Here is a 25560-nt window from a genome sequence, read left to right as displayed (position 1 = left end):
AGTATGCCAGATTTTCCTCCAGGAAGGTTATTGTGATTTAAACACAATAGGAAAATTTTAAGTCTCTATAAAGTGTGGATCTTTAATTGAAGGATATTGATTTTTAAAGCTGTTTTCCAAAGGGAGAAAGGCATACAAAAGTATAAATTCATTCCTATAAGGAAAAATAGGGAAGTTGGATTTAGTGAAAGTATTTAAAAAAAAAAACTTCAAATTGAACTTCAGAGTAACCAAATAGTTGATGAGAGAAAGTTCTTTTAAGAATTCCAACAAATAAATGGTAAAGTAGCCATAGTTTTACAATGTTAAGAATTTGATATCTCTAATGAAATGATGGATCTAGGCAAAAATTCTCAATGGCTGATGAAGCCATTTGATGGGATCTTTATAAAAAGCAAATCAAACTGACAATACCGGAACAAGCTGAGCATTGTAACAACTTGAAAAGACATAGCCAGATATTATTTACTTGTTTATATGGCAAAATACAAGCTGCATACACAACACTATCTATGGCACAGTCATGGCAGTTAAGGATTGAGTTTATAGGAAAGACAAGAGACAAAAAAATCCATTCAGAGAAAATGCAGAACTGCAGTCAGCAAAGTGTGTGATACTTGGCAGAACAAAAATCATGGTTTCTTCAGACATTAAATTATAAGAAAGAAAGAGACAGGAAAGTTATGGGAAAACATTTCAAATATATTTGAAGTTCTGATCTTACTTTGATTGTTATTCTCCCAGAACATTGTAATATGATCATGGATCATTGGTGGGATTAAGGAAGTGTTGTTAATTTCTGATCACAATGATATTGCTGTAATTATGATATATAATCTTCTTTTACAAGTATAGACAGAAGAAATAACATATAACCCAAGATTGGCTATAAAATAATCAAGCATGAAAAGTGGAGATATCTAGATGCAACATAATTGACCATCAATTGACAACTGGGGTTCACTATTCCTCCTGCTTTGTAGATGTGTGAAATTTACTAAAATATTTAAACAGTGTACTATATATTTAACATTTATACATGCTGTGAATATGTGTTATGCAGAAAAAATGTTTTTAATTAAAAATTTAAAAGTAGAAAATTTTGATAATCTAAAAATCATGTTTTAGAAGGTACTTACTTAAACCTATCAGTAATGCTAAGAATTCCATGGGAAGAAACAAAAAGTCTTCTTAATCAAAATAACCTGAGAACTGTTAATTAAAATCAACTTCAAATAGACAGAAAAGTTTATTTCTGTAAAAGGCAATAATAGTAAATAGTACAATATACATAAATAACACCAAATGCTACTTATTTTTAAATAAGTAGATGTTACTAATAAAGTTAGTATTATCTCAAAGTTATATTTGGAGAGAAAATGAATGATTATACTTTGTGCTAAAAAAGACTTCCCAGGAATACAGGGAGCTGCCATTAATTCCACACCATCTTACTGACTAGATGCAGTGTAGATTAAATGATAGGTAGTACGATTTGCAACCAGAAGCGTAACCACTGAGACTCGATTACAGAATGATATCTCAATGTTTTAACATGGAAAGAGGACAAAGTCAGTTCAACTCACCCATTTTGTTGACACTCAATTTGAGATACAGAAGGCTCAAATGAGTTGCTTAAAGTTATGCTAATAGTTAATGACTAATGTATCTGGATTCTTTATTTATTTATTTTAAATTAATTTAATGTGGGGGGGGTTGTTATTTGAAACAGGATATTGCTAAAGTGGCTCAAATCACAATCTTTCTGCCACACTTCCTGAGTGCTAGGATTACAGGTTTACTTATGCAGTCTTATTGGTATTATATGAAAAAGTTATTTTTCTAATTTTGCTGTCAGAAATCAATTTTTGAAGATTACAAAGAAGATAACCATAAATTAATATCATTAAAGTACTAGATAAAAATGGTGGATATATTTGCATTTGAAATTGTCCCAGAAAATCGTGATTACTTTCATTAGGAAAGGGGAAAATTAATTGGGATTTAATTAAAGTGGAGGCACTCTGAAAGGACTAAGAAGGTAAACACTCTGATGTTATTTATGTGACTGTCAAATAGAAAGACACACTATATAACCTTTAATTAAGGGAAAAATTCTCACTAGAAAGAGAACAAAAGACAGCAAGTCATTATTCTGCAGAAGTAACACAAAAGGAGACAACCACCACCAATGTTTTTTAATTTAGAGAAAGTTTAGAGAAGCGAATGGAATCGTTTAGACTTCTGTTACCTCTGCATACCTACATTTAAGAGCAGTTCATAGCATCACCATCACTTTTCTCCATCAGAGCAGCTTTGATCATGAAAATATTGAAGTGTTCTTGAGGGGAGTTCTGTACAGGACAAATCCTCCCAACCTGAGTTATTTCTTTAATAATGGGATTGTGTTTGCATCAGCTCTGTGCAAAAGGAGGCATTTTAAGACAGACAGTTTGGGATTACTAGAGGAATCTTAGGAAAGGCAAATATTGAAACAACAAGCCTGCTGGAGAGTCAGGTAACTACTCTAAGAAACATGACAAACACTGTGCTCTAACCACCTTAGCCTTCAATCAACCTTGGGGATTTGCTCCAGTCCTCTCCACAGAGGCTTTAACTGCCCTCCTGTTGTGCACCACGTGGGGTTTCACTCTCAAATTAACTCACTTTGTAAAGTTCCTTTGCAGCTTCTCTTCCATTCTCTGTACATTTTAATTTTGGGTCACTGGTTTCTGTAAGACACATGGTTAACCAATTCTAATATCTAGTCACTATTACAGTTAATGTTCTCTTGGTCATTTATAATGAAATAAAGACATCAAATAATCATATGGAGTTTTTCAAGTGCACTGTACATATAAATGAAGAAATGAAGCAGTATTTATTGGAAATAGAAGCTGAGTCATAATTGTCAGCATCTACACTTTGTAGAGTGAACAAAGAGGACACATTCAAGCAACTAACGTGAGTTATTAGTTATTATTATATGCACAGCATGGGCCTGGATGCAGTGAAATACAAGGAGGTGCAGAACCATATTTCCTGTCATCGCACAGCACTTTATACTGCTGCACCTCATGATTTTCACAATAATGTTGAAAGAGGCAGAAAAGTTATTGGAACCCTCAATTAGCAAAAGAAGCAAGGCTGAGAGTATTTTGGGGTTTACCAGTGGTTAATTATTAGCAGAACTGGAACTCCATATGCTTTCTACTCCTTAGGTGTATGACAGGTAGCTGGCCATCTTGTTGGACGTAAAGCAGTAGGAGACCCTTCAATCCTATGATGCTTTCCAGTGACAGCCTCCAGCAGAGCCAATGCTCCTTTCATAACTCCCAGCGCTTCAGGTATTAGCTCCCTGAAGAATGTATGAGTTCAGAAAATTTTCAGTCATTTTTACTGATTGAAAGAGCCTCATTCTGGTAATTGATTCATTTCAATTTATTATCAAATGTCACTCTTATAATTCAAAATTTCCTCCAAACCTTGCTCTTGCAATAACAAAATACATTTATAACTCTTGGAGAATTGTAAATTTGGAGAGGTTACCAATTGCTTCATATTCTATTTTCCCTTATCTTAATCCATTTTGTGATGCTATAACAAAATACTCAAGACTGGATAATTTATAAAGAACAACATTATTTTTTCATAATCTGGAAGTTAGGAAGTCCAAGATCAAGGTGCTGGCATCTGGTGAAGGTCTTTTTGTATATTCACCTAGGAGGAGATGGAAGGCAGAAGAGTAAGAAATAAGAATTCTGTGTCTTCAAATGACAGAAGGGCAGAAAGATGAATCCATTCCTGCAAGCCCTTTTATGGCAGCAGTAATCCACACCCAGGGGTAGAAATCCGATAACCTAAATACCCCTCATTAGGCCCTACTTCACCAGACTGTTACACTGGGGACTAAGTTTCCAACACATGAATTTTGGGGTATACATTCAGACCATAGCACCCCTTTTATAAGAAATATATTAGAGACATTATCTGAAATAAAATTAATTGGTAATATAATCCATTCCATATGCATATTTAAAATTCTATATAATAAAACTAACACTTAACACATTATAAACAGTCAGATATAACCATACTAGAAAATAAGGTACAGTAGTTGGATTTTTGCTTCATTATATTAAACTACACTGAGGGTAGCTATAAACACTAACAGTCAACATTGCCATCAGAGAAGTGGTTTTCCTGAAATGGTGAACAGTTTTGGTCAAATTAGAGTAAAACAAAGTATAATCTTTCTTTAATATAAACAGTAGTTTTAGTCCAGAAAAATCAGTATAAATGAAAACATGTCAAAAAATTCTGGGTTTTTAATATAAAAATCAGAGTAAGACTGAAGACTTGTTTGATAGATTTTTCTCCTATGCTCTGTAGAGCTCTTGAAAGTTACATGCAATGCAGGACATTATTTTCTGTATGGCATTGTCCCACAAGTTGCAAGATGAGTTACATTCTAGCCCAATGAATGTCCACAGTAGCATCTGAATTGTTATGTCCACAACAACAACAAAAAACATCCCATGAAATTGCAAATTCCAGTACTACTCCAGTAGGGAGTAGTCCTACATCAGTTGAGTACCTTGGCTCTAGAGCCTTGGAAAGGGAAGGGATTGTCTACCCCCTTGGTCTCCCTCCCCCTAATCTTCACACCCATGGTGAACTGGCAGGATGACAAGGGAGAGAACACCTTGTGGCAAGGTTGCAGCTCCTTCAGGTTGGAACCTGCTGCCCATTTATCTCATTCATTATAGGTTCAGTGTTAGTAGCCAGTGAATTATCTCCTTTAGAGAGGGACTCGGCTCAGTATCTCCTTCAGTCATTGGGAGAACTTATGTGTAAATGGATCATTCTTATAGGCTGACCCCTTGCCCTCCACTGACGGCATCATACACAATTCATCTTGTCTCCTGGGTGCACTCCTTCTTAGATCTGCAGCTGTAGCCTTATGTCTCCATTACAGCTCCACTTCTCAAGCCATTTATATCTCCCTAATTACAAGCCCCACACCCTTCCATTTCTTCCTGGTGATTTTTCACCTACTCCAGGAGTATATGGTTCAGAAGGAGACTGGAGCCTGTGACAGGGAAATCAGACGTCAGTAAACAGTCTTTAAAGCAATTTTGGAGCCCCCTCCTTATTTTACCTCAAAGAGGAAGAAGTGATGGTAGTTTCCTACACAACTCCCAGCAGAATGGACAGTACATGAGACCATCAATGTTTTGTGTCTATGCCACAGTGGAGAAATTCGAGTTTCACATGAACAAGCATCAATGTTTGTTCTTTTAAAGTTATGAAATGCATCATCTCCATCCCAGAATTAAGCTATTGCTTTTTTAGCTTCACCTTGGCTATCCTTTATTTCTTTTTTAATCATCCTCTGTCTGTAAGTGCAACAGACGGTAAGTCAAAAAAGCATATTAGGAAGGGATATGACCATAAAAGAACAAAATTATACCAAGTCATCCTAAAAACAATTTGAAGGAAAATTTTGGTCATGTGGTGATAAATAAAAAAAAAAAAATCACACAAGAGATCCCCCTAACAGTACAGCAGAGAAAGTAAAATCCTTTAAAAAAAATATGACTTAATTTGTTTTCAATCTTCCAGTTGCCAAGTTTCTCCTTGATAATAAACTGAGAAGAGATTCTGCTAAGTCATGCATGAGGAAGGAAAGAGGGGAAAGGCAAAAGAGCTTAGGTATTGTAAGGCTGACTTGTTCTACGGTGAGACTAAACTTGATGTAGGCAGATCATCTTGTTAGGAAGAAGTCCAAAAGACCAAACCCTAAAGTTCTGCATGGTCCTGCCTTAGCTATAGGCCCCTGCTAACACCTCTCTTCCTTACTCTCTGTGATTTACACCCTCTAACTTCTTTCAATACCTTCATTGCCTCTCCCTACTTCTGGGCCTTTGGATCCGAAGCTTCTTCTGTCCAGGAGGATACACTGAACCCACTCTCCTCTTCTAGACAGGTCTTAGATGTTTTCTAAAGCTTTACAGACTACCCTAAAAAAGATCTGCTCCCTCTGCTGAAAAATGTCAAAGCCCACTGTGTCTCCTGATTCTTGCTAACCACAACATTTAATAGAAGAATGAGTTGTGTAATTTGCTTAATTGCTGTTTCCTCCACATTTGTTCGTTGACCAGTCTCTTATGTTCAATTCAGTGCCTTGCTTCATTGTCACTCAGAAACACTGGGTAAGCAAATAAATAAATGAACCAACCACTTTTGCCTGTGATTACACAGCTGTTACTTAACAGTACCAAAATTCATGTCCATTCCCCCAAAATGCAAACACAAGATACTTCTTCCCACTTGAACAAAAGTTCCAAATTTGTCAGGAAATTCATCAGATATTTTCCTAATGTTAATATTTATACATAAATAAAATATTGTTTAAGTAAGTTTATTAAAACTTAATTGTAATTGAATAATGTTAATTGTATTACACTTATTTAAATAAAACAAAAACATTTTACCTTAAAGTAAGAAGATAAACATCTAAAATTCTAACACAAGTTTTTTATTTTAAAATATACCTTATAGCTAGGTGCAGTGGCTCACATATATAATTCTAGCTATACAGAAGACCACTGGAAGGAGGGTCACTATCCAAGGCTAGTCCAAGGCAAAATAAGACATCCTACCTGAAAAATAACTAAAAGCAAAAAAGAGATTGGAGGGTATGGCTCAAGTGGCAGAGTGCCTGCTCACCAAGCATAAGGTCCTGAGTTCAATCCCCAGTACTACCAAACATAGATACACATATATACAGACCTACAATATCAATTAGCGGACACTAGATTTCTCTTAATGAAGAGTGTACAGCTTTTTAAAATTGGGTCCAATTAAAGATATGCCAGAAGAGATGTCAGAAACAATCATGGGAAATCAAACCAATTCACTTTATCTTTTTAGACCAAGTGATCCATCAAATGAGACTGCTTTTTGCAGAACAATGCCCTCCTATAGATAGGTGGACAGACAGATAGATAGATAGATAAATGATCAAAAATAAAAGAGATTTTATTGAATATTACAAGTATGTTAAGATTTTCTTCACTGGTATAGTGTATTTCTAAAATGATAGTAATAATAGTTGTAGTTAGGGGAAGTAAAAGTCTTTATAAAAAGTTCGTACTTCACTACACTTGGCTCCATTTGTTTTCCCACACAGTCAGTTGAAATATATAGTGGGAGGTGGGTAGGAAAGGCCTTTTCACCTGCTACCTAAATACAAGTCACTTTATGTCGTAGAAAGAATACAATATTCTCAGATTACTGTAACCTTTTTAAAACACAGCGGCACCTCAGGGGACAGACAGTGGAAGCATTAAATCTAAGGTGCAAAGAATAAGGGGGTGCATTGTCTGCAGGGAATTTAAACATAATCATAAAACCAACCACGGGTCTGTCTGCTTTTTATTATCACGATTTGTCATCTCAGTGATGGAATACTCTCTCCCAGGGAGCAGACTACACCCCCTATCTCCATCTTGGAATGACACTCTTAAAAGAAAATTTTTTTTTTCTTAGAGTACCAACAGCTTTATAGAAATCATATGTGTTCCAATTGAAAACATGCAGATTGATTCCTTGCAAATGAAAACATTACTTTGTAAAACTATTGGTCTGGAAGGAATGGTATTCTGCCAAGAATTGAGTGAGAAAAAAAAAACCACATTCTTTATTTGGGCCTTCTTTGTGACAATTTTAATCATCTCCATAGCACTCTCTTTATCCTTGGTCAGGTCCACTTCAACATATCTCAGATAAGCTAGCAAGATATATCTTCAAAGGCATGTAACTGAGTCTGTAGCCCTTGATTTTCAAAGATCTTGAGTCTGTGAGATTAAGTTCCTGTTCATCTTTTTCAGTCATCATAGAAAGTAGTTCATATATCTGAATGGAAAGGTTACGCATTATTTGCTGCTGAAATGATTTTAAAATCCATCCAGCAAATCTGCTGCAAATCTTTCATTACACACTTGTATTGTAATGAGGTATATTTCACTAATTTTCATAATTTATTCAAGTTATATTTATCTATTATGGATAATATTCCATCCAATTCTTTGAGTAATTTCTACATTCCAGATAGGAATAAAAATGTAAAACCCTCTTAATGTTTACAGATACAAAATTCACATATATTCTTAGTTTTCATATATGATTTATTTATTTGAAGAAGAGCAGTGCACGGGTCATAATTGCTTTAGCTAATAAGACTTGAAATAGACTTGAAACTAAGTATATAAAGACATGCAGACAAAAACCATGGTATTAAGTAAGTTTTTAAAAAGTGGATAGCTATTATTTCCATGAAGATTTGCAAATTTTGACTTGGTGAATTTTTGGTAATTATTTGGCCACAGTTAAGAACCACGAATATTAACAAGTGTGTGTTTGTGTAACAGTATGTGTGTATGAGGTGGTATGTTGTCAGTAGAGGCATATGTGTGCACACATGGACTGTGTATTGTGTGATTGCAGATAAGAATGAAGGAAAAGAAGGTGTGACAGATATCTGGGGGAAAAACACTGAGCCATTATTAGGCTACACATGTGGTATTCTTTTCTCTGCTCAACAATGCTGTTGACTCTATAGCAAGAGCATCACCCATAAGAACTCGCTTACATAAAGCTGACCATTTAAATGCATTAATAAGATGCTATTTTTAAAATAAAAACCAAAGGGGCACTTAGAAGTTTCATATCAACTCTGAGTTACATGAAATACAGTCATTTTATGTGCAACCCCTGGGACCAGTCATTGTTAGATTTATAAAATATGAATATATTCTTTTTTTTTTTTTTTTTTTTCATTTTTCTTTTTTTATTCATATGTGCATACAAGGCTTGGTTTATTTCTCCCCCCTGCCCCCACCCCCTCCCTTACCACCCACTCCACCCCCTCCCGCTCCCCCCCTCAATACCCAGCAGAAACTATTTTGCCCTTATCTCTAATTTTGTTGTAGAGAGAGTATAAGCAATAATAGGAAGGAACAAGGGGTTTTGCTGGTTGAGATAAGGATAGCTATACAGGGCATTGACTCACATTGATTTCCTGTGCATGGGTGTTACCTTCTAGGTTAATTCTTTTTAATCTAACCTTTTCTCTATTTCCTGGTCCCCTTTTCCTATTGGCCTCAGTTGCTTTAAGGTATCTGCTTTAGTTTCTCTGCATTAAGGGCAACAAATGCTAGCTAGTTTTTTAGGTGTCTTACCTATCCTCACCCCTCCCTTGTGTGCTCTCGCTTTCATCATGTGCTCATAGTCCAATCCCCTTGTTGTGTTTGCCCTTGATCTAATGTCCACGTATGAGGGAGAACATACGATTTTTGGTCTTTTGAGCCAGGCTAACCTCACTCAGAATGATGTTCTCCAATTCCATCCATTTACCAGTGAATGATAACATTTCGTTCTTCTTCATGGCTGCATAAAATTCCATTGTGTATAGATACCACATTTTCTTAATCCATTCGTCAGTGCTGGGGCATCTTGGCTGTTTCCATAACTTGGCTATTGTGAATAGTGCCGCAATAAACATGGATGTGCAGGTGCCTCTGGAATAACAGTCTTTTGGGTATATCCCCAAGAGTGGTATTGCTGGATCAAATGGTAGATCGATGTCCAGCTTTTTAAGTAGCCTCCAAATTTTTTTCCAGAGTGGTTGTACTAGTCTACATTCCCACCAACAGTGTAAGAGGGTTCCTTTTTCCCCGCATCCTCGCCAACACCTGTTGTTGGTGGTAAAAAATAGAGAATTTGAAAAAGCAAAAGAAGAAATAAAGGAAACCATAGAAGCACTGTATAAACACCAAAGTGAAAGAGAGAACACAATGAATAAATGGATAAATGAACTCAGGACAAAAATAGACAACAATAAAGAAGAAAACAGCCAGGATACGAAAAAAATGAATATATTCTTGAGAGCAGAGGTGAAAAAACAGGTGCCATTGTTGCTAACCCTAGTACAGTCCTATGGCTTTCAGATCGGAATTACTAAAAGAAGCTCTGTGCAGGACAGACACCAATTACCAACGAACAAAATACTATTCTCTATCATTTCATCATTTTGGTACTAAAAAAGTAGGGGTGTTGTCAATAGGAAATCCTAACAGCATTTAAGTTTCTGAAAAATTGACCACCTAAACTAGTTCTTGATCCCAAAACTCTTCATTCCATCTTCCTTGCTTTATTGTTTCCAGTCTTATTTCCATATGACACCCTATAATGTGTCAGTTTGTTTGTTTTCCTTACTGTCTATCATTTTTCCACTAGAATGCAAGTCCCAAAAGAACAGGAACTTTACTTCTGTGTTTCCTGCTGTCTCTCCAGTGTCTGGGACATTAGTGCCTGGTCCTCAGAAGGTCCTTTCTAAGTATTTGTTGAATGAATTCTTAAATGAATGAATGAAGAAATGAATTAATACTACTGTCAACTGTATTTTAGTTTTCTCTGCTCTAATTTGATGACTTTGCACATAATAAGGGAGCTCAACAGATCCTTTATTCTTGAAAAACAATAAAAAAATTTAAGTATAATCCTCATAATTTGCATGTTTAATGAACCTCTCTTACCAGAGGAAATAAAAGGTCCTCTGAATTGCTTATATATTTGGCCAAATGAGAGCTTATAAGTAATTCCTGAGATAATTGTCAAAGGGTCAGTTTACAGCTCAAGCCTGCAGCTTGGTCAGATTGCCATCTCTGTGTGGTTCAGCTTCCTGAAATGTCATAGACAATCTGTCTGTCATTACAGACAGGTGGCCAGGCAGGACTGTGGATATGGTGACTATGTCAGTTGCTAACCCAGAGCCTGCAAGGCAGTGGCAAGGGGGTGACTGGAATTGAGTTGCAATTTGCATTGGACAGGGGCCAGAGTTTACTTTAAGAAAAATCCATCTTCTTTTCACATAGACCAGTTCATATACAGTGGACAGTATGTGTCTATTAATTCATCTACCATGCACCAAAAAATGGGGATTTCAGGGGTGGAAGTGAGCGTTCAACAAGATAGACAGATGACCTATGGTCATGGACTGGACTTTCTTGATCCTATCTTCTCATCTGCTAATGTAGCTTTGTGAGACTCAGAAAGGCCCTAGGTCATATGTAAGCTTGTTTAAATCTCTAAGAATAGTCTCATTTTTTTATATTCTTACATATGCATACTCAACGGAACAGCAGAATAAAAATCACATTGTGCTGGATGTAAGGGGGGACTTTTCATATGTCTTTATTATCATTTAGCTATTTGACCTTAGGCCAATGGTTTCCAAGTCTGACTGAATCTTAGAAATACCCACAGAACTTAACAACAAAACAACCTCCCTAAAAAACCCTGGAAAACAAAAATAACTACCATTCACATGCAGTGGTCAGACTTGACCTCTGACCATAAGAAGAAAATCTTCAAGGATGGGGTTTGGGCTTCAGTATTTAAAAAAAAAATGCAGCTAGTACATATGTACAGCCAGAGCTGAGCAAATTCTTTTGTACTTTTTTTCTCAATCTATAAAATGAAAATAATCATAGTTTCTCCAACTAGTTAATAAGAATATGAAAATTAAATTATCAGCAGCAAACTTTTAATGCCTACATAAATAACTCACCATTTATTTTGCTACGCACTCTTGGAAATGTTGAAACAAATCCAAAGATGGCTAAGCTTTTTATGTGACAGGACAGTATTTAAAAGAAAGAGGAAACCCAGTCCCACAAAAAAGGAAGAGAAAATAGAATGTAGTTTTTGAACTTTACTTGCTCATGGTTACTGAAAACTCTTTTAAGTTATGCTGCACAGATCTGAATTTTTAAAGGGACAGAACATATAGTTTCATTATCCAGGCACTTCTGGTAGCAGAATCAGCATCGTTAAAATCATGGATCAAGAATATCCATAAGTTTGGTCAGTCTACTTACCCCATAAGTCTTTTTATTATGACCATTTTCAATGCTGTTTGGGCATTGCAGCAACCACTAAAACACTGGCATTTCTCAAGATTCTAATCAGTGGCCAGCAATCGAAGATGCAGTGAGGGAGCCTTATATTATATACAATGCCTTAGAGAGCAGATTTATTGAAATAGCTGATCTCTCAGGGACAGTGCTTCAGCAGTGGATAAGGAGGAACAAGTGCCTGACACAGAGCACCCCAGGGGATTCATCTTGAGTCCCTTTTGATGGAGAGTCCTTGAATTGGTGTTGAGGAAAGTCTGTGCAAACTTAGCGAAGAAGCTTATGTCCTACGGATCAAGTCCCCTGTTAAAATTCATGTGACAACCAAAATCTTAGTTGCAGTGAGTTTTGTTAAAAATGGCTCTCTGAAATTCTACCCTCAGATTTAAGGAGATGAGATCAAGTTGATAAGCAGGCATAAAAGGAATAAAGGAAAGTAGAATCATGGATGAACATAACCACAGTATGTCCTCATGCAATGAGAAAGTGCAAGTAACGTCTTTCATTGCAGAGAAGGAAGTGTTCTCCTAATGAAGCAATGTGCTTTTCCCCATTTAGTCCTTGCACAGTATTCTGTAAAAACAAAACTCACAGCGCAATCATTATCGAAAATGAGGAGGCATGATTATACAGAACTCAATGATTTCGTGTTTTTATTTATACGGATGAATTTCTATAGAACTTTACCACCACTGAAAACAATATAAGTCATTAAGTACCATAATCAAGAATTATCCCTAGCACGTATATACATGCAACTTCTTAAAGGAGATTTTATGATCAAGTTCCAGAGGTTAAGAATCTTCCCCAAGGTCACATAGTCAGAGCAGAGATATGAGTCCAACCCAGTATTCTGACTCCCAAGCCTTAACTCTTAACCAGACAGAGGTTCTTTTCTCTAGATAATGATTCTGCCATTAAGTTTCCATTGGCAAAATTGTGGGATATAGATCGATTTTTTTTCATGTAATAAGGAGCAAAATGGAAAATGAAAGTCAGGATTTTGTGCAAGATCAGCCCTTGAATATAAGTTGCTCAAATGTAGCATTGTAGGTCTCTCATTTTCAAGACGGTGACAAATTCATCTGTAACTCCGAGGAAGTGGGTAGCACCTCAGTTATGGTACAAAGGAGAGAAGGGTTGTAAATGCAAATCTACCAGGAAGGATGCCCTCTCACTGTAGATTTTTGTACACTGGCAGTGCCAACTATTGTGTGAGGGTAAGACTGGTATTTACTGATCAAAATAAAACAGAGAAGCAATACTTTAACTGCAGGTATGGGGACAAGACTCCAAGGAAAAGGAAGACCAGCACTTAGAAGTCAACAAAGAATGCCCACAGTCATACCTAAAGCATGGAACAGTGGATCTAATCACCAACAGAGAAAACCTAAAGTTGACATGCAGTGCAGCTCAGTGGTAGAGGAGTTGCCTAGAGTGCTCAAAACCCCGGGTTCAATCCTGGTACTGCAAAATAAACAAACAAACAATAGCAAAAGCAAAAACTCTGAAGGACAAAAGAAAGGGCCCAGTAGTCCACCTCAGGTTCTTAGGTATGGGGAAATGGTTACTGCTAAGCTTCACTCACTGACAGGGCCTAAATGCTGTACTACCTTTTTTAAATGTAGAAATCAGTAGAGATTCAGCTTACAAATGAGGAGACAGAAAATGAATTTGCTAGATGATCCCCTGATGATTTGCTAGCAAATAGCTCATGAAAATCTAAACCACCTTTAGAATGTACTAAATCTTAGTGATATTCCTGTGGAGCCCCATAAATGGTTGTGCAACACATCTTTGGTTAGGTAACAGTGGAAATTGGTGATCTAGGTGATCTACATCCCACATCAGAAGAAAGAATAGTAACCAATACATGAGAAAGACTATTGGTCTTAGGATATAAATCCCTACCATCTTCCATACAGTGTTTCTTTTGCAAGCTGCAGCCTGCAGTAGCCTCAGTATTTCATGACCTTACAGCCCTAGTCTCTCACAGTCTTGTGCCCATGATGTAGCCTTTGATAGTTCTTACAAATAAGAATCCAGTCACATGTGACATTGAAGAGGGAGCCAAAGGTTTGATCTGCCACAGGGCCCTGGAACCATTATGAAGATGTCTTTAATGGAAAATGAAAGGCAAAGAAAATTAAGGGCTCAGAACTTGAGCCAAATTAAAAAGGAGACAAAATCATTAGGCACTAGGCTCCCTCTTAAAAGGTCTAGAAAAAGAGAAGACCATTTAATGTAGGTTTTCCCCCCAAAATCCAAATTAAACTATTAGTTTAAGCTAGAAAAGAGGAAGAATAAAGATGACCAAGATGTAGCCTTAATGCCTTCTCAGCTGCTAAGAACATGGGCTTTTGGCATCACTGGAAAATAGACATGGGTCTGGCCACCCCATGTCACAAAGACATTCACACGTCCAAGAAAATCTGAGCTTTCATGAAGTAGCCCATAAAAATAATAACAGGCCACATCCTTCCCACAAAATCTATTCCAAGGAGATAGTTCTCACTCACATTTTTTTCATTTAGTTCTTTCACTTCTTTCCTTCTTTACCTGTGTTCTGTTTCCTATGAGTGGAGGAGTCTTTAGTTACAAGCCCTTCTCAGTAGTGGCATTTAGAAGGCAGCCACTTTTCTCTCCAAGCCCCTTTCATTGAGTGTGAGCCAAATATCTGCCTCTCACACTCCCTGGAAGTCAGGACTCTGAGCAATTTTTGGCTGAGGACATGCTCTAACAGAGAGATGGTGACCTTCAGTGTCTCCCCACATGTCAGTAGTCTGTTCAGTCTAACAAAAACTCTGTGGACAGCGGCAGGGTTTCCAAGAAAATGTAACTCCGCAAAGAATGAAAAATGTTCTTGGGGAAGCGTAAGAATTTGTGCAAATTTGCAGGAAAAGAAGTAGTTTGGAATTTGTTTTACCAAACCTAGCATCCATAAATCTTTGGTGGATGCAACAGACCCTGCTAATTGAAGTGCAGTCCCTATTAACACAGTATCACTGGCACTTGTAAATTTGCTAGAAATGCAGACCCTTGGCCCATTCCTGAGTAAGAAACTGCAATTCCCAGGTGAGTCTTAGCCACACCATGTTTAAGGAGTACTGGCCTAGAGTGGTTCTCAACCTTCATTGCACATAGGAATGGACCAGGGAACATAAAATCAAATGATTGATGTCTGGATCCTTTCCCAAGGTGTTCCAAGTTAATCAGTCTAGGGTGTGGCCTAAGTACTGGAATTTTTTAAGTTCCCCAGGAGATGTGAGGTACAGTCAGGACTGAGAGCCACTGGCATGGATCCATAGGAGGGCTGCTTCTCCCATCCCAACACCGTTGCTGCAAGAGTCACACTGGAATTCCTAGAGTCGGAATCTCTTTTCCTAAGCTTGACTGCCAGTGCTGTACTGTAAGTACTGGGAAGATCTCCACCAAAGGTCTTAAACTCTCTGCCTCTGCTTTGCAGCTACCCCTACAGCTTCCCCACATAGCAGCTCCTGACCCCCACACCTTGGCAACCCACAAGGGCCTAATATCTACTGGTACTTTAAAACTGCAAACCTCCACTGAAGCCCTACCACAATCAGAGTCTGCATCAGTGTCTGCATTCCCAGGTGTGTTTGATGAGAAGCCAGGTTTGGGAGCTGGTGAACTCCCCAGTAGGTCCAGCCTTTCATCCTGCCAAGTCATTAAGGATTTGTAAGGATGAATGAGCTGTCAAGAGAGCAAGGACCTGCTGCAATGCTCTTTTATTAATTATGGGGAAGTGATAGATTGGCAATGATAATGCTTCTCTTGGAAAAGGCAATGAATGGTTCGTCGATTGCTGCATTAGGTCTTTCTTGACTTAATCTTAATGCTAAGATTTTACTCCTCTCTGTAATTTAAAAGCGGCACAGCTTTCAAACTAAACAGCCTCTTGATCTTTATTCCCAAGTGAGCTGCAGGCAATCTTTGAAATACCAACACGGAGTGTCTTTCAGAGTTCTTGGCTGGGGAATACCCCGCCCCAAGCCCTCCCCAGCCTTATTTGCTTGTGTTAGCATCTAGTAGCTAGCGTATACTTGTGCATATCTGCTATGTAGGAAAAACATGGAGTGAAGACATTAAAAAACAAAAATCATTGATACATCCCCCAGATTCCTTTGCTACATAAAAAAAGGCTTCCTTTAGCAGAATGGTAAAACGTGGAGAAAGATATATCTGGAGTAACAGATACAGAAATTCAGAGGTGAGAAACAGGTAGGTGAGTGGGGAATCTGGTTCTGTCTGTGGATGAGGCATGGAAGGTTCAAAAGAAAAGTTGCAGCGCCTGTCTGTGCGTTGTAATCCTTGGGTTGGGTGCCCCAGAGAGCGCTAACGCGCAGCCAGAACGCACTGCGGGGCGGGGAGGAAACTGACAAAAATTCTCAGCAGCAGAGGCCGGGAGGCTGGCAGGGCTCCCTCGCCGGCTCATTGCTCCAAAACCGCGCCGGCTCCATCGCGCGCGATCGCCCTGGGTGCCCGGGGACTGTGCGGGGTCCGGGACGCAGGGAATCCGCCGGGCCGCAGCGGCAGGGCCGAGCGCGCTTGTGAGCGAGTGCGAGGCTGCGGGCGGCAGGCGGGTGTGCGCGGGAGGGAGGGAAGGAGGGAGGGAAGGAGGGGAGCGTGCGCGCCGCCCGGCCCCGGCCCTCCCAGCCTGCCGGCCTCCGCGCTAGCTGCCTCCCGCCCGCGCGCACCGCTGCCAGCCGCCGCCGCTCCCGCTCGCGCCGGCGTTGCACGGGAGTCGGTCCGCCGCCGCCTGCTTTGTGCTTCTCCCAGAAGATGGGAGCGACCTCTTCCTGATCGGGAGCTATTTAAAAGGAAAGAGTGTCCTTATTGCCTACTAGCTTGGAGGATTCGGGTAGAAGCCATCCATACTCCTCAAACCAGGTAAAAACCTCAGAATGGGCAATCAGAAGGGATTCAGTCCGAGACAGTGAACTGTTTCCCCCTTGCTGTTCATAAGGCTGTTCCCCTTGTTTGGCAAAAGATTGGCTTCTAGATTGTGTGTGGATCTGTGTGTGTGCGCGCGCGCCTGCACATTTTCTGGGTGTCCGCGCTTCTCGGAGTGGAATTGCTTGGGCTGGTGGTTGTGGACATGAGGGTGCCTGCCAACTAGTGCAGACGCTGGAGGAAGAAAGGGCTAAGGAGGGATGCTGCACCAGGCACCGTGCTGGGCTCTGAGGATCCCGGGCGCGAAGAACTAAATCTATCCGGAAAGCAGCGCTGCTGGGGATTCAGACGTCCCCACCCACTGGCCATCCCTTGTCTTGGTAATCCCTGGGGTCTTCCCCAAGGCCACACTTGCGAGCCACCTCTATGCTGGTGGGCGTTGGGTGCTCCTTCACCACGGAATGCGAAGAAGAGGGAGGTGTGGCTGGGCAGAGGGTATAGACAAGGAAGGAAGAAATGTGGCGGGGAGTGGGGCTATAGAGTTCCCGTTCCCGGGCATTATGCCGTGATGTGTGTTGGGGATTCTGCACACACAGGCATCTTTCTCAAGAGATTCAAAAGGAACTTTGCAGCTGCATTTTCTGCCTCCTGCCTCCGGGGCTGTGCTGCCTCTTAGGGAAATGGTCTGTATTTGAGATGTGGGAATCTCCTTGGCTCCTCCTTCATGAAGATGAAGGAGGTCTTATAGCTGGATGGTCAGCTCGCGAAACCAAATCCTTCAAGGCAATGCTTTTAAAAATACAGCATATGTGCATCCTTGATTCTTTAATTCTCTGCCCCACCCCCCACCCCCCGTGGATTATGTCCCTGTTTGATGAATGACTTGGGCTGGCAATTCGTATTTCCCTCCCCAAATAAAGTGGATTTGGTTGGATTGAGAGCAGGGGTGATCAAATTTAACAAATAATTTTTCTTTGAAAAAAGCAATGTGCATATTGTATGCAGTCATTGGAAAGAAAGTCATATTTTGCACTAGAGATGGTTTTAACCCCCCCTTAGCCTGGCTCCCTTGAAGGCACTCTCTACCTCTCTGCTAGTCAGCCACTAGTGGTTGTGAATATAACAACACAAACTTTGTCCTGCTGGAGGTGTAAAGACTAAAAAGAGAAAAAAGGATATCAGTGGGAGGTGTAGTGGAAGAGGCTTTTAAAAAAATGACAGATTTGGTGAAGTCAGTACAGGCATTCTGATCATGGAGGAGCTCACTAAGTAGGTGGAGATTTCTGATCAGTTCTGGTTCAAGGCATTACTTGAGTATCACCAAATACAAGCAGTTGAACAGCCACAATCTGGGACACATGGGAAGGTTTCCTAAAGGGAATCAGAAAGTGTTCCTCTACCTTTACCCACCCTCCTAGCACACACACAAACACACACACACACACACACACACACACACACACACACAGGCACACACAAGTCTCACAGCTTCTTCTTTCTCAGCTCTCCTACAAGAAGTCAGAAAAGGAAGGAAGAAAATGAATCTAGATGCTTCATCATCTCAGATAAGAACACAAACCCAAAAGAGGGACAATTAGTGTTAGGTTCCTCTTTCAAAACCTGGGTTAGTTAGATTTAGCTTTCTGGGTTTGCTCAACTTGCTTAATTGGAAGATTAGCTGGGTGTGAAGGCAGGAAGAAGGAAGGACAGCTTGCTCCATCTTTGGGACTGTGACTGAGCTGATGGGGGAGGACCCACTTAATCCACCAAGAAGGAAGATGTGTTTTCTTAAATCATTTTCATTTTACAAATTCTGCCTGCTTGAAGGAATCCATTCGGATCACAGGGCTTTTTAGCTAAGATTTCTCCAACCTATTATAACAAGAGCCCTGATCTTTTCTCGTCTTATGATGGCAGTTGTGTTTTAATTAAAAAATGATGATTAATTCCTAGAAAAATAGAAGAGGAAAAAAGAAAGGGCTGAGTAGAGGTAAACCATTATTCACTGGTGAGCTGTGCAAGGGTTGCAAAGGATGCAAGTGTCCATGACAGTCAGGCTTAATCCACTCTGTCTTGAAAGCTTAACCCAGGGCTGGCAGAGGAGAGTAATATACTAAAAGAATACGAAGGTGTGCCTTATATCTACCTAGCTACCTACCTGTCTATTTACTTTACCATTACTAGATAATAATTTCTACTGGATCATCTTAGATTTCGATAAAGAACTAGATAACCTTTTGTTGACCATGAAGGGGAAGGAAAGACCAGAGCAATCATAGGGCTTTAACTCCCAATAAAATTACAAAAGGAAAGGTGAGGTATAGTCAGGAACACCTACAGGACTAATTTACAGGAATTACATTAATTGCTCTTTCAAGCTTACTATGTTTTGAGAAAACAAAATATATTCCAAGAGAGCTTCAGCATTTGTTAACAAGCTATATTTAACATGTTTTTTTATCAGACAAAAATAGACTTTTATTTATCTTGCAAAGTAAACGCATGGTTCCTTCCCTTTAGTGCTTAATCTGTTTCTTTGACAAAATAAATGATGAGAACAGCTCTGCAGATCCCATAAAGTTGCATTCCTCCATTAAAAAACAAGTTCATAGAAAAAAAAAGCCAAAAGCAACATAAAGCATTCACTTTGCTCATGGATGTAGCTATCAATTTAAGACTTTAACATCTGATTTTCATGTTGCCATTCAGTGTGACCAGACATTTTTCCATGATGGCCTCAGGTAGAGGGGGAGCAGTAGGTAGGTAAGAAGCTGCCTGCCCACACAGCAGGGAAATAAACAAGATCCAAACAGAAATTGAAATTATATATGAAAAAAAAGAAATTTACTGTGAATGTAGAGCACATAGGATGCATGTTTTGTATTTCTGCAGTGTATGTGTGTATACTGCTTTCAAATAAAAATGAAATTGTTGTTTTACATTTGTTAAGAATTTAGCAATCAATGTACTGTTATCGGTGCTCTTCCTGTTCCTTTCATCATTTGTTTTTTTTTCTTTTTGCCTCTGGGGTAATATCTTTTACTAAAATATTCTTCAATATTCATACTTCCAAGCTAGAACCTCCATTATAACCTCCTACACCTCATGGGTAGACCTTTCCTCATAATCTTTACCAAATAGTCTCCCAGCTGACCAAATTCTGCTGCTCCCTCTTGTGGCAAATATTCTCCCTGACTTTGTCTTGATTCCAGAATCCTATATAGCTCCCTTAGCTGTCTGTCACTTCAGCTCTAATTCTCAGTAGTAATTGTGGCTGACCAGGCCAGTGGGTTGCTGAACTAGCTGTTTCCATTATTCTCTCTGAACAAAGGGATTTCTTTTCCCTGGAGACATATCTAAAATTTAGTGGAAGCAAATGTCAGGTGCTTTCTGACCCATTGGGATGGACTAGATTTTGGAAATGTGAGCTTTCAATGTTTGCCTTTGAGATTTTGATTTGGACTCAGGGCTAGTCCAGTGGGGCCTCATTAAATAGGATCTCTCTCTCCTCTCTCTCTCTCTCTCCTCTCTTTCTCTCTCTTTCTCTCTCTCTCTCTTTCCTGCTCTTTTTCTTCTTCAGACTCTCACATAAATACATAACATTACAAAATATGTTTTAAGCAGTGTATATTTTGATGACTTTAATCAATGATTAAGTTCTCAGTAGAACTTGTGAATCAAACAGCCTAAATTCAGATCTGGTGATTCTTAGGGTAAACCCTTCCTGGTCCGCTTTGTTCAAGAACAGTTCAGGATACCAATAGGAAGATCTTGTGTCTTTTTCTAGTGTGTGGAGTCAACCTGGAAAGACAGTTGCTTGCAGTCCTTCCTGTCTCAAGTGATATTCCTAAACTGTCTCTGCAGGCAGCTCTGTATGGAACCCTAAGTGCTTTTATATCTACATTTGCAATTGTCCTTTGATCTGCTTCATCCAGAGTTTAAAAAGTAACCTTTAAACAAAGGTTTAAAGGGAATTGCATTTTGACTTTATCTGAAACTTCCTAACCAATTTCAGAAGGAGAGGAACTGTGTGAGAGGAGAGAAGCCCTAAGTGGCAACTGAAGCAAAGAAAATGTTTTTTGTGGTTGGTGAAAGACAAGTAGATTACAGGCAGCAGTGGACAAAATACTTCCAGGTTCAAAGTGTTTATCCAGTGACTAACATAGGATCTACAATTTCATTAAAGCTATTCATTTGAATGAAGGAATCCTACCTAGTAGATCCTTAATAAAACATAATGATGTTCCCCCAGAAAAAGCTACCCTGAATTCTCACAAGTCATTAGCATATGTTCATTTTTGGACTTGGACTGGTTTATGCAATTGGCTGGCAGATAGAAAGTCCTGAGGGCCTGGAACACAGGAAAATGTAGAGGAAGTGAAAGAGGTTTTAAAACTAGGTTTCTGCCCAATGAGTGCCCTGAAGACTGCTCTAATAGGGAAGTGTAAGGTTGCTGGGCACCTGGGAATGGAGTAGAGAGTAGCCAAAGAAAGGCAAAGATAAACTCCCACCCTGAAATTTTACTCTGCAACAAAAATTGGCTACTTTCTTGAAACTTTAGCCTTCTTCAGTCTTCTGAGAAATGGGCAAAATATTTTCTCTAGAATGAATGGATATTCTTAAAATCTTGAATGAATTCTACTAAAATATTTTGCAATATTCACACTGATAACCTAGAAAATGTAGTTTATACCAGCTCAGACAAATAGTTTCTCACACATGCAATAGATCTAGGAAAATAAATGTAAATATTAGACTCCATCTTAATTAAAAAATGTAAACAGAAAGCGTACTCTGGAAATATCATTGCTTGTGAAGTCAGAATAATTTCTTGGGTGAATCCAAAGTGAGATGAAATGAAACAGACAAAGTGGTGATTCAGCAATTTACATCAATCCAGCCAGGACATTTATTGAGCATTCAGTGTATGCAAGGCTCTGCACTGAGCTTTTCAGAGAACACAGATGAGGAAAGGAAGTTATTTGACATTTGCTGAGCCTTCATGATGGGGTGGGAACTGGTTTGGTAGCTTTTAGCTTGTTCTCTGTCATGGCTCAGGAGTACCCCTGCAAGGAAGCACCTAACGTTATCCTGATTAGAGGATGAAGACTGAGGCTCAGTTAAATACCTCGTCCGAGGGTTAGTAAGTGAGACTGTCCAAAGCCATGCTGTTTTTACAGTGTTCTCCATTCTTAAGGTTGTCATGATCTAGAATTCCCGGACATGAAATAGCAGGACTCAGTGAGATAGATCTCTGCACTCAGCTGAGCAAAATGCTGAAGGAGTTGAAAGGAAAAAAGAGCATAGAGTATAGCTTCTTGAAGGAGGATGCATTTTAGTTTATTCACAGAGAAAAATATTTAGAAAATGAATAAAACCTACTCATTTTTAAAACATGTAAACCATGTGCCAGTTAATCTATGACAAGGGCAAAATCAAGGCTCTTTCCAGAGTCTTCAGATCTACTCTGTGTTCCAGTCAGGACTATAACATCCGAACTATGGATCTGGCCAGGCACAGGGGATCGTGACTGTAATCACAGCTCTTTGGGAGGTATAAGAGGAGGATCCATGGACCAGGACTGCTGGGACAAAGTTTAGCAAGAGCCTAACCAAGGCACGATTCAGCAATTTACATCAATCCAGCCAGGACATTTATTGAGCATTCAGTGTATTCAAGGCTCATTCTCTGAGCTTTTCAGAGAATGCAGATGAGGAAAGAAAGTTCAAGTGGTAGAGTGCCTGTCTAGCAAGTGTAATGCCCTGAGTTCAAACCCTAGTACACACACACACACACAGACAACCCAAAACAAACAAATAAACAAGCAAACAAAAAACAGTGGGTTTGGAACATATGCCACTGCATAAATGTGTTTTACACTTTAAGCTCAGCTTTGAAAGAGGGGGGCATCCACAATCAGAGGTGAGGCAAGGGGCAGGCCAGCCTGTTCTTTTTTAACTCTGATTATGTTTTTTGGTACCATCCCAGGTTGTTGTTTAGTTATTTATCACCAATGGTTCTGTGCTTTATCCCTTGAGCTTATCTAGTTTCTAGTGACCTTGGGTCACTACTCCACTCAGGGTAGAGCATCCGGTCTTAGCAACAGGTTTGGGGAATGGAACACACACTTTGTATGTTAAGAGCCTCCACCGTGAGTGCCATCCAATAAGGTTGGAGAGGTGCCACCTCTCAAATCTTTTAAATCACTCTTCCAAAATAATCTTTCAAATGTTGGGGGTTTGGGGTATCTCAGAGCTGAAAATTGTGAATTGATGTTAGGCCAAATCAGTGGTTCTTTTCGCATGATGCCTTGCTATCTTTCTTTGCTAGTATATGAAGCTCTTTTTAAGAGTTTCTTTTCACCAGTGCTCCCATTATTTGTTACCATGATCATCACTGAAAAAACATAAGACACCATCTAGTTTTGTTTGAGGTTTTATGTTTTACAAATAATCAAGGAAGACTATATAAAATTAAATGACTGTAAGAGTGAAATAGGAGATAGTAGAATCTATAAGCCATTTCACCCAAGTCACATCTTCTGCTTTTCTTTGTCTAAGACCTCCAAAAATGCACCTGTTTTCTGGCCTCAGGAATCCCTTGATGCCTAGCAAGGATTGCCCAGGCAGGAAAGAGACTATTACTTTGATTCTACTTTGAGGATATTGACTTTAAAAATATGAAGGACTCTAGGGTATCATACTGAAGGTATTTGAAGTCAACTGATGCATTCATGAGTTATTTATTTGAGATAATAGGTGGTATATTTAACATTGTGCAAGTTATCTCTGAACTCACATTCCTCATCTAATAAATGGCAATAATAAGAATGGTACAAAGGTATCTTTTTGTAAGGAATAATAAATTAATAGTACAGTTTCTGGTGAGTGTTTGATAAGAGATTACCCTCATCATATCAACCCCATTTCCCATAACTTGGGAGATGAATAGTGAGAGAGAGCCCCTGTCCCTGCCTGTGTGCTTTTCATGAATATACTAATTAGTGGGACAGTCACATGGGAAGGTAGAGGGCAGTAAGTACATATATAATGACATATACCAAATATCACTATATATGCACCTTACTGTTTTTAAATGGCCTTAAAGAAAGTACTTTGGGCTTTGTGGGTCACAGTTGAGCACACTCAACTCTGCTTTTGCAACAAGAAAGAAGCCATAGACAATACGTAAATGATGGGTAGGTTGTGTTCCATAAAGCATTATTTATGAAGACTGAAATTTTAATATCTCATAATTTTCATATTATAAAATATTTTTTCCAATCACTTAAAATGGAAAAAACGTTTTAATTTCATGGGCCTTTCAAGAACAGGTGTCAGGCTGAATTTGGCCCATTGGCCATGGTTTTTCAACTCCTGACACACACTGAAGACTGTGAGAGATACATACGCAGCATCAATGGGCTTGAGCATTCTAGAAATTGGTGTAGTGGCCTAGAAACTTAGGGACCTTGTTTTACAGGTCACATCTTCTGTGACGTGTGGCTCTGGAAATTTTTTTCAGTTATCAAGTCTTGCATTTTCTTACTGGGAAAAGAGGGGCAGGAAGAGGCAAAGTTAACTGACTTTTAAGGACCATCCCAGTAATAAAAAATAGTTATATAGAGGAAAAGCTGGCATTTGAGGTAGATTATGGAGGACAGGTCTAAAAGCAAGAGAAAGGAAATATGGTACTTATTTGAGTAATCTTCTTTTAGTGGCTCAGCTAACTCTGAGGAACAGGAAACCTAGAAAGCAGACAGGTCCTGTGATGACCTTAAATGCTGATGCGTAGGGCTACAATATCCTTGTGGCAGATTGCTAGCAGAATTCCTCAATTTTATAGATGAGTTGGAGATAATGGAAGTGACTTGTCCAAAGGCACGTGATGGTCAGTAGGACTGAGACCAACAATCATTTCTATTGGGTTTTAGATCAGTGACTCTTCATCTACCACATTGACTCCAGCAATATGACAGAAAGCAATTAACTGCTGTTGGATGGTTCTGGTATTCAAGAGGGAAAGTCTCACGTAAACTACAAAAGCTGCTTTCAGTATTTTCCGAACATGATCTCCTACCCCACATATCCAAAGAGGGTAGGTTTGTGAGCAATCCCATTATAGAGAAGGTTAATGGTTGAAGGTATTGACTGGAGACCTTGCTCTTCAGCAACCTTTTGCCTGTTTTCCTGCTGCTTTCTAAATTTTAGCTCAGATGTTATTTCTTCAGCAGAACTTTCCTTAACGCTCTAATAGGTCAGATCTTCCACTACTCACTCTTGGAAGATTGTGTTTTTCCTTCATATCATTTACCAAAGTTAATAATTATGGAGGAGTTGATTATGATTTAAATTAATATTATCTATCTTTGACCTCAATCATAAATTCCACAAAGAGAGAGAGATTATATTTGACTATCTCATGGTTCTAGCCCCAGGGACTTACATATTGCCAGACATATAACAGACATTTGGTGTTTGTTGAATGAATGAATGAATGCTACCTTATTGGTCATTAATATTGATGAAAATGATCCTTACTTAATCAAAGGCTTAATAGGCAGAAATTATCTTTACTTATTAATTAAATGATTAAATATTTAGCATTTCTTTTTCACTGACCTTTTTCTACCTGTTCAATGTCTCCTCCTTTGCAATATAGATCC

General features: G+C 39.0%; 1 protein-coding gene across 12 annotated transcripts in view; it reads left to right on the top strand.

Annotated features, from left to right (window-relative positions):
* Positions 1-25560, top strand: part of Slc8a1 (solute carrier family 8 member A1) — a 358556-nt gene that overhangs the window by 42982 nt on the left and 290014 nt on the right. For 8 of the 12 annotated variants that reach the window (XM_074049566.1, XM_074049560.1, XM_074049562.1 and 5 more), the window contains exon 1: positions 16202-16223. The exons of 3 other annotated variants lie outside the window; for them this stretch is intronic. The gene's annotated coding sequence lies outside the window, so the exon portion shown is untranslated. Of the gene's footprint in view, positions 1-16201; positions 16224-16698; positions 16893-25560 lie in introns of those variants that run through there. One more of the 12 variants, XM_074049567.1, reaches the window with a different exon arrangement.

This window comes from Castor canadensis, chromosome 12 (genome assembly GCF_047511655.1).
Source record: "Castor canadensis chromosome 12, mCasCan1.hap1v2, whole genome shotgun sequence".
In the NCBI taxonomy this organism is placed as follows: domain Eukaryota; kingdom Metazoa; phylum Chordata; class Mammalia; order Rodentia; family Castoridae; genus Castor; species Castor canadensis.
Note: the sequence above shows the minus strand (reverse complement) of the source record. Positions and strands in the feature narration are given on the sequence as shown.